This window comes from Coregonus lavaretus (genome assembly GCF_964263955.1).
Source record: "Coregonus lavaretus genome assembly, chromosome: 15".
In the NCBI taxonomy this organism is placed as follows: domain Eukaryota; kingdom Metazoa; phylum Chordata; class Actinopteri; order Salmoniformes; family Salmonidae; genus Coregonus; species Coregonus lavaretus.
In genome coordinates, this window is record NC_140002.1 from 28,326,276 (window position 1) to 28,337,136 (window position 10,861).

General features: G+C 45.8%; 1 pseudogene across 1 annotated transcript; it reads left to right on the plus strand.

The window, feature by feature from the left end:
* The first annotated feature begins 5,256 nt into the window (after positions 1-5,256).
* Positions 5,257-6,273, plus strand: LOC311142684 (tsukushi-like; annotated as a pseudogene). Its single transcript has one exon. The product of its transcript is annotated as a tsukushi-like (transcript).
* Positions 6,274-10,861: the final 4,588 nt, after the last annotated feature.

The window sequence follows — 10,861 nt, forward strand, 5'->3', positions numbered from 1 at the left end:
TTGGCATTCTCTCAACCAGCTTCATGAGGTAGTCACCTGGAATGCATTTCAATTAACAGGTGTGCCTTCTTAAAAGTTAATTTGTGGAATTTATTTCCTTCTTAATGCGTTTGAGCCAATCAGTTGTGTTGTGACAAAGTAGGGGGGGGGGGGGGGGGGGGTATACAGAAGATAGCCCTATTTGGTAAAAGACCAAGTCATATTATGGCAAGAACAGCTCAAATAAGCAAAGAAAAATGACAGTCCATCATTACTTTAAGACATGAAGGTCAGTCAATACGGAGAATTTCAAGAACTTTTAAAGTTTCTTCAAGTGCCGTCACAAAAACCATCAAGCGCTATGATGAAACTGGCTCACATGAGGACCGGCACAGGAATGGAACACCTAGAGTTACCTCTGCTGCAGAGGATAAGTTCATTAGAGTTACCAGCCTCAGAAATTGCAGCCCAAATAAATGCTTCACAGAGTTCAAGTAACAGACACATCTCAACATCAACTGTTCAGAGGGGACTGTGTGAATCAGGCCTTCATGGTCGAATTGCTGCAAAGAAACCACTACTAAAGGACACCAATAATGAGAAGAGACCTGCTTGGGCCAAGAAACACGAGCAATGGGTCCAAATTTTAGATTTTTGGTTCCAACCACCGATTCTTTGTGAGACGCGATGTGAGTGAACGGATGATCTCCGCATGTGTATTTCCCACCGTAAAGCATGGAGGAGGAGGTGTTATGGTGTGGGGGTGCTTTGCTGGTGACACTGTCTGTAATTTATTTAGAATTCAAGGCACACTTAACCAGCATGGCTACCACAGCATTCTATAGCGATACGCCATCCCATCTGGTTTGGGCTTAGTGGGACTATAATTTGTTTTTCAACAGGACAATGACCCAACACACCTCCAGGCTGTGTAAGGGCTATTTTACCAAGAAGTAGAGTGATGGAGTGCTGCATCAGACGACCTGGCCTACACAATCCCCTGACCTCAACCCAATTGAGATGGTTTGGGATGTGTCGGACCGCAGAGTGAAGGAAAAGCAGCCAACAAGTGCTCAGCATATGTGGGAACTCCTTCAGGACTGTTGGAAAAGCATTCCAGGTGAAGCTGGTTGAGAGAATGCCAAGAGTGTGCAAAGCTGTCATCAAGGCAAAGGGTGGCTATTTGAAGAATCTCAAATATAAAATATATTTTGATTTGTTTAACACTTTTTTGTTTACTACATGATTCCATAAGTGTTATTTCATAGTTTTGATGTCTTCACTATTATTCTACAAAATAGTAACAATAAAGATAAACCCTTGAATGAGTAGGTGTGTCCAAACTTTTGACTGGTACTGTATATTCTTCAGAAAGAGAAAAGGAAAAAGGCCTTTAGACCTATGTGTGTACTACTACAACAGTTTGAGTGTACCAACTTTTTGATCTAATATGTAACCTAATAATACACCAAGTAATTTAATTGCTAATGCAAAAATACTAGGTGAATTTAGGAAGAGCTCATTCAAGTTCCAGAGTTCAGATAGGGTTGGTTGACTTACAGTATATGGAAGAGTTCAGTGAATAAGCCGTGCTCCTCCTGGTGCCCCATGCTGCCCCCTGGGCAGGTATTTCACCATGACGCCACAGAGTGTGCACACACACACACACACACACACACACACACACACACACACACACACACACACACACACACACACACACACACATATACACACACACACACATTTACACACACACACCACACCACACACACTGCACAGTTGATCCCTTCCAGGAGCAGAGACTGGGACAGGTGTGACCTCTCCGGTGGACATGATGAGACATCTGAGCAGTGTGATTTTCTCAAGAGCACAGGGCCACAAGAATGTCCAATGTGCTTTGTATTCACACTACCCTTGCCTTTGAATGACTCAACTCTTTTGCCAGTTCACTTCAACTATTTTGTGGGACTATCATTTGTTCCTCTTTGCATTCACATTGCTGTGTTTATAAAGGAACCAAGTTATTTTTTCAACATGAACTCTGGGTTTTTACAAAGTGCAGAACAAGCCATTCAATCAGAATGCGTTATCGGATAGCTAGATATACCTAAGTTAAAATATGAGACTACTAACATTGTCACGCCCTGACTCAAGGGACTCGTATATGTTGAGTCAGGGTGTGTATGTTCTATGTTGTATATTGCTATGTTGATGTTCTAGTATGTCTATTTCTATGTTGGCCGGTGTGGTTCCCAATCAGAGGCAGCTGTCGCTCGTTGTCTCTGATTGGGGACCATACTTAGGCAGCCTTTTGGCACTGGTTAGTTGTGGGATCTTGTTCCGTGTGAGGTATGTTGTTTGTCTACCTTGGACTTCACGTTTCGTTTCGTTTGTTGTTTTGTCGTGGTGTTTATTCAATATAAATAAACATGAATGCATATCACGCTGCGCCTTGGTCCTTCTCGTTCGTCAACGATCGTGACAGAAGATCCCACCAGACCTGGACCAAGCAGTGTGCCGAGGAGGAGCAGAGAGGATGGACTTGGCAGGAGATGAGAGAGGAGCTGGCAAGAAAGAGGGAGGCCCTGATCACGGTGGAGAGACAATCCCCCCCAAAAATTTTGGGGGGGCACACGGTGTGGACGACGAGGCAGCAGGAGGCCGCGACAGGGCGGTTCCGCTGGTTAGTAGAGGAGGCCACCAGATTAGGGGGGCCATTGGTTCAGAGGGAGCAGAAGGAAAGTGTAGAGGCACGGCGAGAGGAGCTGGTTAGGCAGCAGAAGGAGCGGGGGTTAATGAAGGAACCCAGTCCCGCTCCTCACACCAATCATGTGGTGCGTGTCGCCAGCCCGGCCCGGCCTGTTCCTGCCCCTCGCACCAAGCCAGTGGTGCGCGTCGCCAGCCTGGTCCGACCTGTTCCTGTCCCTCGCACCAAGCCAGTGGTGCGCATCGCCAGCCCGGTCCGGCCCGTGCCTGTTCCACCGGTGCCTGGTCCGGCACCGTTCAGCTGCTCCACTCCGGAGCCAGAGCAGTCCGCTCCACCGGGGTCAAGTCCAGATCCGGTCAGCGGCTCCACTCCGGAGCCAGAGCAGTCCGCTCCACCGGTGCCAAGTCCAGCTCCGGTCAGCGGCTCCAGTCCGGAGCCAGAGCAATCCGCTTCACCGGGGTCCAGTCCAGCTCCGGTCAGCGGCTCCACTCCGGAGCCAGAGCAGTCCGCTCTACCGGTGCCTGATCCAGCTCCGGTCAGCTGCTCCAGTCCGGAGCCTGTGCAGTCGGCTCCACCGGTGCCCGGTCCAGCTCCGGTCAGCGGCTCCAGTCCAGACCCAGACGCCAGCCCCTCTCCAGGTTCAGGGTCTCCCACACCAGGGTCCAGACATGGCTTGGCACTTCGTGGGAGGAAGGAGAGGGGAAGCAGCACGCCGAGGTCCAGACCAGACCAGGGGCGCAACAGGGAGGCGGAGAGTAAGTGGTCGTCACGCCCTGAGCCGGATCCACCTCCGAGGCGGAATGCCCACCCGGCCCCTACCCTGTTATGTTTATGTGGCGTGGTCGGAGTCCGCACCTTTGGGGGGGGGGTACTGTCACGCCCTGACTCAAGGGACTCGTATATGTTGAGTCAGGGTGTGTATGTTCTATGTTGTATATTGCTATGTTGATGTTCTAGTATGTCTATTTCTATGTTGGCCGGTGTGGTTCCCAATCAGAGATAGCTGTCGCTCGTTGTCTCTGATTGGGGACCATACTTAGGCAGCCTTTTGGCACTAGTTAGTTGTGGGATCTTGTTCCGTGTGAGGTATGTTGTTTGTCTACCTTGGACTTCACGTTTCGTTTCATTTGTTGTTTTGTCGTGGTGTTTATTCAATATAAATAAACATGAATGCATATCACGCTGCGCCTTGGTCCTTCTCGTTCGTCAACGATCGTGACAAACATGTACATTTGATTGGTAACAGAATAAATAGCAATAGAATAACTGCAGAATAAATAATGCTGTAATTGAAAATTGTACACTGCCCCTTTAAGAGCTAGAATAGATTTTGTTCCCCTATTACATTTAAGTCATTTAGCAGACGCTCTTATCCAGAGCGATTTACAGGAGCAATTTGGGTTAAGTGCCTTGCTTAAGGGCACATCGACAGATTTATCACCTAGTCGGCTCGGGGATTAGAACCAGCGACCTTTCGGTTACTGGCACAACGCTCTTACCCACTAAGCTACCTGCTGCCCTGTGTTGTGATTCTCACCAAATATGTTGTCTTCTCACACTATTCAAACCCCACAATCAATAAACAGTGTATGAAGCTCTCTTAGCCTATAGATCACATATTGCAAACAAATAATCTGAACTAAAAACTCCATACATTTTGGAATTTCTGTGCATCCTTGACAATCGCTAATCAATATCTAGAAACAGCACACATTTTTTTCAGCGAACTTGCACATCATCATCTTCTCTCTTTTGTTGCACCAATGTGAGGGTTTATGGTTAGCAGTAGTCTAGTGTGTGGTGCTGGAATAATGACAAGCGAACCTGGGGAGCTTTTCATTCACATTGTCCTAAAAAAGGGAACTGAACCACGGAATTCAAGTGAACCGAACTCAGACCACCTCTCGAGATTGTCTCCATTCGTTTTTTTTCTATTTTGAGGGGTCTGAATTCCATTTGGAGTGTTCACACTGCACAAAAAAGTAAGCGAACCGCACTGAGTTCACAAAACTTGTCTGAAAGGGACCACGCGTGAAAACAACTTAAGTTACAGTGACAGCCAGCATATTAGTACAAATATTTGCTAGTGTTAATTGATGATGATATTAGACTGATATATGTTCTTTTTTTAAATATTTAGTGGCTCTAAATGTAGTCCCTCCGTGTGAGATTATGAGAGATGCACACATGGTGGATGAATGAACACAGAGACGCTTGTATGATTTACAACCATCAGGTTAAGCCCCTGCTTCACTCACAGAGAAAGTTATTTACTCTGACCAAAATACCACAATTTCTACTGAAAACATACTTTCCTTACCATTTCATATCTCCCTTGACAAAAGAAATAGAAAAGGTTTTAACGTAAATTATCTCTGTGCATTTGAACATTTGATTGAACTTGACATTCAATTTATTCTAAGAGAAAAAGTGGTGATTTAAAGAGCGTAATAATGTAGGTCTGCTTGGTCAAATAAATAACCAAACTCTTGTGAAATACTTGAAGAGGAATGTAATGAATTAATTAAATGCTAACATAATTCATTAAAACATTTTGCGTCTTTGCAATGTCCAGTCTCCTGGGTGTGAGGGTTTGGTTCTTGCTCATCCTCCACTACGTGGCTGCAGTGACGGACTGCCACCCGGGCTATCTCTGTGAAGTGGAGAGCTTCGGCCTGTTCAACAGCTTCAGTCTAACCAGGGTGGACTGTAGTGGGGTGGGCCGTGGTCATGGCCTGGTGGTCCCCATTTCCTTCCCCCTGGACCTGTCCTCCAGCGCCAACCAGACCATCGCTGACTCCATGCTCTCTGGGCCAGGATACACCACCCTGGTCATCCTGGACCTCAGCAACAACCTCCTCTCCAGACTCAACAGCAGCACCTTCTCCAGGCTGCGCTACCTAGGGACCATGGACCTGAGCCACAACACCCTAGAGGAGCTGGCCCCCAGCTGCTTCTTTGGCCTGCCCCTGGCTGATGTGGACCTGAGCAGCAACAGGCTCCAAGATCTCAGCCTGGAGGGTCACGGTGGGGTACCTCTCAACGTGGACCTGTCCAACGACCACGGTCATGACTAGGAATCCACAGGTGCTGAGCCCCCCTAACATCCAGAGCCTCAGTCTGGCAGGGAACCGTTTGAGGGCTGTGCACAAGCTGCAGGGCCTTCCACTGAGGATTATGAGTCTGGATGGCAACCTCATCCTCAGCATCGAGAGACACAGCTTCACAGGGCTGAGGGATCTGGCTTACCTGTCTCTCAGTGGGCTGTCTGAGCTCACCTCCATCCAGCCCCATGGTTTCAGTGAGCTGAGCTGCCTGCAGATCCTGGACCTGTCCCACAACAGCAGGCTGAGACCACTTAACCCTGAGGTGTTCAGCAGACTGGCTGCCTTACAGGAGCTCAACTTGTCCAACTCAGGGGGAGTGTCTCTGCCCAGCAACATCCTCCACCTTCTGCCCAGCATCAAGAGCATCGTTCTCAGGGAGAAGGTCAACTGTTGGAAGACCCAGTGACAGGGGCAGTTCCACAGACAGATACAAGGGGGGAGGAATTGACCTGTGATGTTAAAGGCATCGTTTTATGAGGCTGCCCGCCTTATCAGGATGGCCAGGTCAAAATGCAAAAGGTGGAGAAACAGTGAGGGACTCACGGTGAAACCAGATTACACAATAATCTATTTCAAAATTCTGTCATTAGATTTGTGCATCATCATCAAGGGTTGCACTCATTTACAAAATCTTGTTGTTTTTCCACTGCTTTAAGGGAGTGTGCAAAAAAATACCAGTGTAGAACAGTGGCCACAGAGCCTCTAAACCAATGTTATTATATATATTAGGCTGGCAACTGAACTAAACCTGCAGAGAGTTATGTCAAGAATGTTGTAGAAGGCTTACCATTCATCAGATGTTGGTTGACTTACTTTTCTCAAGTTCAAGCTGGTCCATCATAATACCATCTTGTTAACATCATGATGAAGATCTAGAAGGACAAAGACAGAAATTATTACCTGCACTTTATGCAGATGTGTTTTCAATCCCGCTACTATTTTGGGATGATTTCAATTTAACTAAATTGAACACTCATAAAATATTATCACGCATTCATGTCCATAAGAGTAATAATGTAATAAACCATTTTAGAGGACCTCATATTGTTAAACATTACAACAATTTATGCAGGCAAAAAAATACCTTGTGATTACATAACTTAACATTTTCTCCAGTATTTCATTGGACATATATTATGTTATGTCTAAGCCTTTCAACTATAGTTAATTACTGAAACAGAGACATTTATTTTCAATAAAATGAATGGACCACAATTTGTTCCACAACCTTTTCTGATCCCTCAACACAAGGTCCAGTCCGTCTTTGGTACAGTCAATAGCACCTTGTTAAAAATACAGTGGCTTGCGAAAGTATTCATCCCCCTTGGCATTTTTCCTATTTTGTTGCCTTACAACCTGGAATTAAAATGGATTTTTGGGGGGGTTGTATCATTTGATTTACACAACATGCCTACCACTTTGAAGATGCAACATATTTTTTATTGTGAAATAAACAAGAAATAAGTAAAAAATAAATAAAACTTCAGCGTGCATAACTATTCACCCCCCCAAAGTCAATACTTTGTAGAGCCACCTTTTGCAGCAATTACAGCTGCAAGTCTCATGGGGTATGTCTCTATAAGCTTGGCACATCTAGCCACTGGGATTTTTGCCCATTCTTCAAGACAAAACTAATCCAGCTCCTTCAAGTTGGATGGGTTCCGCTGGTTTACAGCAATCTTTAAGTCATACCACAGATTCTCAATTGGATTGAGGTCTGGGCTTCGACTAGGCCATTCCAAGACATTTAAATGTTTCCCCTTAAACCAGTCGAGTGTTGCTTTAGCAGTTTGCTTAGGGTCATTGTCCTGCTGGAAGGTGAACCTCTGTCCCAGTCTCAAATCTCTGGAAGACTGAAACAGGTTTCCCTCAAGAATTTCCCTGTATTTAGCGCCATCCATCATTCCTTCAATTCTGACCAGTTTCCCAGTCCCTGCCGATGAAAAACACCCCCACAGCATGATGCTGCCACCACCATGATGTTCTCAGGGTGATGGGAGGTGTTGGGTTTGCGCCAGACATAGCGTTTTCCTTGATGGCCAAAAAGCTCAATTTTAGTCTCATCTTACCAGAGTACCTTCTGCCATATGTTTGGGGAGTCTCCCACATGGCTTTTGGCAAACACCACTCTTCTGTAAAGCCCAGCTCTGTGGAGTGTATGGCTTAAAGTGGTCCTATGGACAGATACTCCAATCTCCGCTGTGGAGCGTTGCAGCTCCATCAGGGTTATCTTTGGTCTCTTTGTTGCCTCTCTGATTAATGCCCTCCTTGCCTGGTCCGTGAGTTTTGGTGGGCAGCCCTCTCTTGGCAGGTTTGTTGAGGTGCCATATTCTTTCCATTTTTTAATAATGGATTGAATGGTGCTCTGTGGGATGTTCAAAGTTTCTGATATTCTTTTATAACCCAACCCTGATCTGTACTTCTCCACAGCTTTGTCCCTGACCTGTTTGGTGCTGCTTGCTTGGTGGTGCTCCTTGCTTAGTGGTGTTGCAGACTCTGGGGCCTTTCAGAACAGGTGTATATTTACTGAGATCATGTGACAGATCATGTGACACTTAGATTGCACACAGGTGGACTTTATTTAACTAATTATGTGACTTCTGAAGGTAATTGGTTGGACCAGATCTTATTTAGGGGCTTCATAGCAAAGGGGGTGAATACATATGCACGCACCACTTTTCCGTTATTAATGTTTTAGAATTGAAACAAGTTATTTTTTTCATTTCATTTCACCAATTTGGACTATTTTGTGTATGTCCATTACATGAAATCCAAATAAAAATCAATTTCAATTACAGGTTGTAATGCAACAGAATAGGAAAAACGCCAAGGGGGATGAATACTTTTGCAAGGCACTGTAGATTGTTAGAATTTTGTTGACACCGTTTACAGAGTTGAGCAGCTCACACGTCATTTCACATAGCAGACATGACAAGCTGACAAGTGAGCTCTTCTCACTGCTGTCGTTTAGTCACTGGGTGTGTTCTGTCTGTCTTCTGTTTGTGTTTGAGCGCATGTGATAGACCTAGTCTTAGAATGAGAGTTGAGCTCAGATGCAGTTCCACTAATGTGGGGAGTGGACGACGGGATAATGTGACAGTGAGATGCTTAAGAAAAAAAGAGGAACAAGTTTATTATAGTTATTACCCATTCTTTACGCAAAGGTTGAAAGTTGAAATAGTTTAGGTTCAAATCAACTCTGACCCATTTGGCTCAGTCCAATCTCAAATGAAATGTTGTATCACCTTCCCTATGTGGTCTTTGACTAATGGACACATGAAAGCTGGCCATGTTTTGCCAATAATATGCACATCCTCTAGTTGTAGAGGGGACTTGAGATAATACATTGATATCTGATTTCCTTTTATCTTTGTACATGGGACTCCAATGAGTAAGTCAGTGGTCTGGTTTCAGTGTTTTCCGAAGAGAAGAGGAAAAAGCAGCACAGGCACTAACGCACAGGATGTGACGCGTTGAGCCACTTTTTGTGACCATTTCCATACAGGATTTACCCCAGTGTTTTACCCAAAAGGTTCAGTCCTAGCTATGGAAACACAATTCCCTGTGACATGTCTGGTCTCCATCTGTAAGTCACTTGTAGTAATTACATTCAAAGCAGAAGAAATAATCATTCTTGAAAACATGTTGCTCAAAGGATAGATTACCCTGATCTAGCTGAATTAAATTAAAATGTTTGGCTAAACATAGCAGTTGAATGAGGTGACATGGAGAGGATCTGTGTCTGCCCCATGTGCTCTCACTACTGGTGTCCCCCAGGGCTCGGTTCCTCTTCTCGCTATACACCAAGTCACTTGGCTCCATCATTGCTATGCGGATGACACTCAACTACTTTTCTCCTTCTCTGACACGCAGGTGGCGAAACGCATCTCTGCTTGCCTGGCAGAAATCTCAGCTTGGATATCGGCCCACCACCTCAAGCTCAACCACGACAAGACGGAGCTGATATTCCTCCCGGGGAAGGCCTGCCTGCTTCAAGACCTCTCCATCACGGTTGACAACTCCACGGTATCCTCCTCCCAGAGTGCAAAGAACCTTGGCGTGACCCTGGACAACACATTTTTACATTTTAGTCATTTAGCAGACGTTCTTATCCAGAGCGACTTACAGTTAGTGAGTGCATACATGTTTTATTTTTTATTTTTTTTATACTGGCCCCCCGTGGGAATCGAACCCGCAACCCTGGCGTTGCAAACGCCATGCTCTACCAACTGAGCACACCCTGTCGTTCTCTGCAAACATCAAAGCAGTGACTCACTCCTGCAGGTTCATGCTCTACAACATCCGTAGAGTACGACCCTTCCTCACACAGGAAGTGGTGCAGTTCTTAATCCAGGCACTTGTCATCTCCCGTCTGGACTACTGCAACTCGTTGTTGGCTGGGCTCCCCGCTTGTGCCATCAAAACTCTGCAACTTATTCAGAACGCCACAGCCCATCCGGTGTTCAACCTTTCCAAGTTCTCCCATGTCACCCCGCTCCACCGCACACTCCACTGGCTTCCAGTCGAAACTCGCATCCATTACAAGACCATGGTACTTGCCTACGTAGCAGCAAGAGGAACTGCCCCTCCCTACCTTCAGGCTATGCTCAAACCCTATACCCCAACCCGAGTACTCATTACTGCCACCTCTGGTCCCTTGGCCCGCCCACCCCTACGGGAGGGCAGCTCCCGCTCAGCCCAGTCAAAGCCCTTCTCTGTCCTGGCAACCCAATTGTGTTACCAGCTTCCCCCTGAAGCTAGTCCCTGCCCATCTTCCGAAAACATCTGAAACCCTACCTCTTCAAAGAGTATCTTAAATAATCCCACAGCCCTACTATTAGGACTTGAATAACACAGCCAGATTTCTATTTATTTTTTTCAGCAAAATTGAATTTGAGACATTGTGTCAATGACACTAATCTGCACTGGAAAAGTGTGTTAATGATCCTAGAGATTTGGGGTATTTCATATCCAGATGACCGCTTTGTCTATTATTTGTATAACTGGTCATCAAACACACAATTCGTTTTTGCTGTTTGTAGCCTATTTAAGAATATTGTATTCA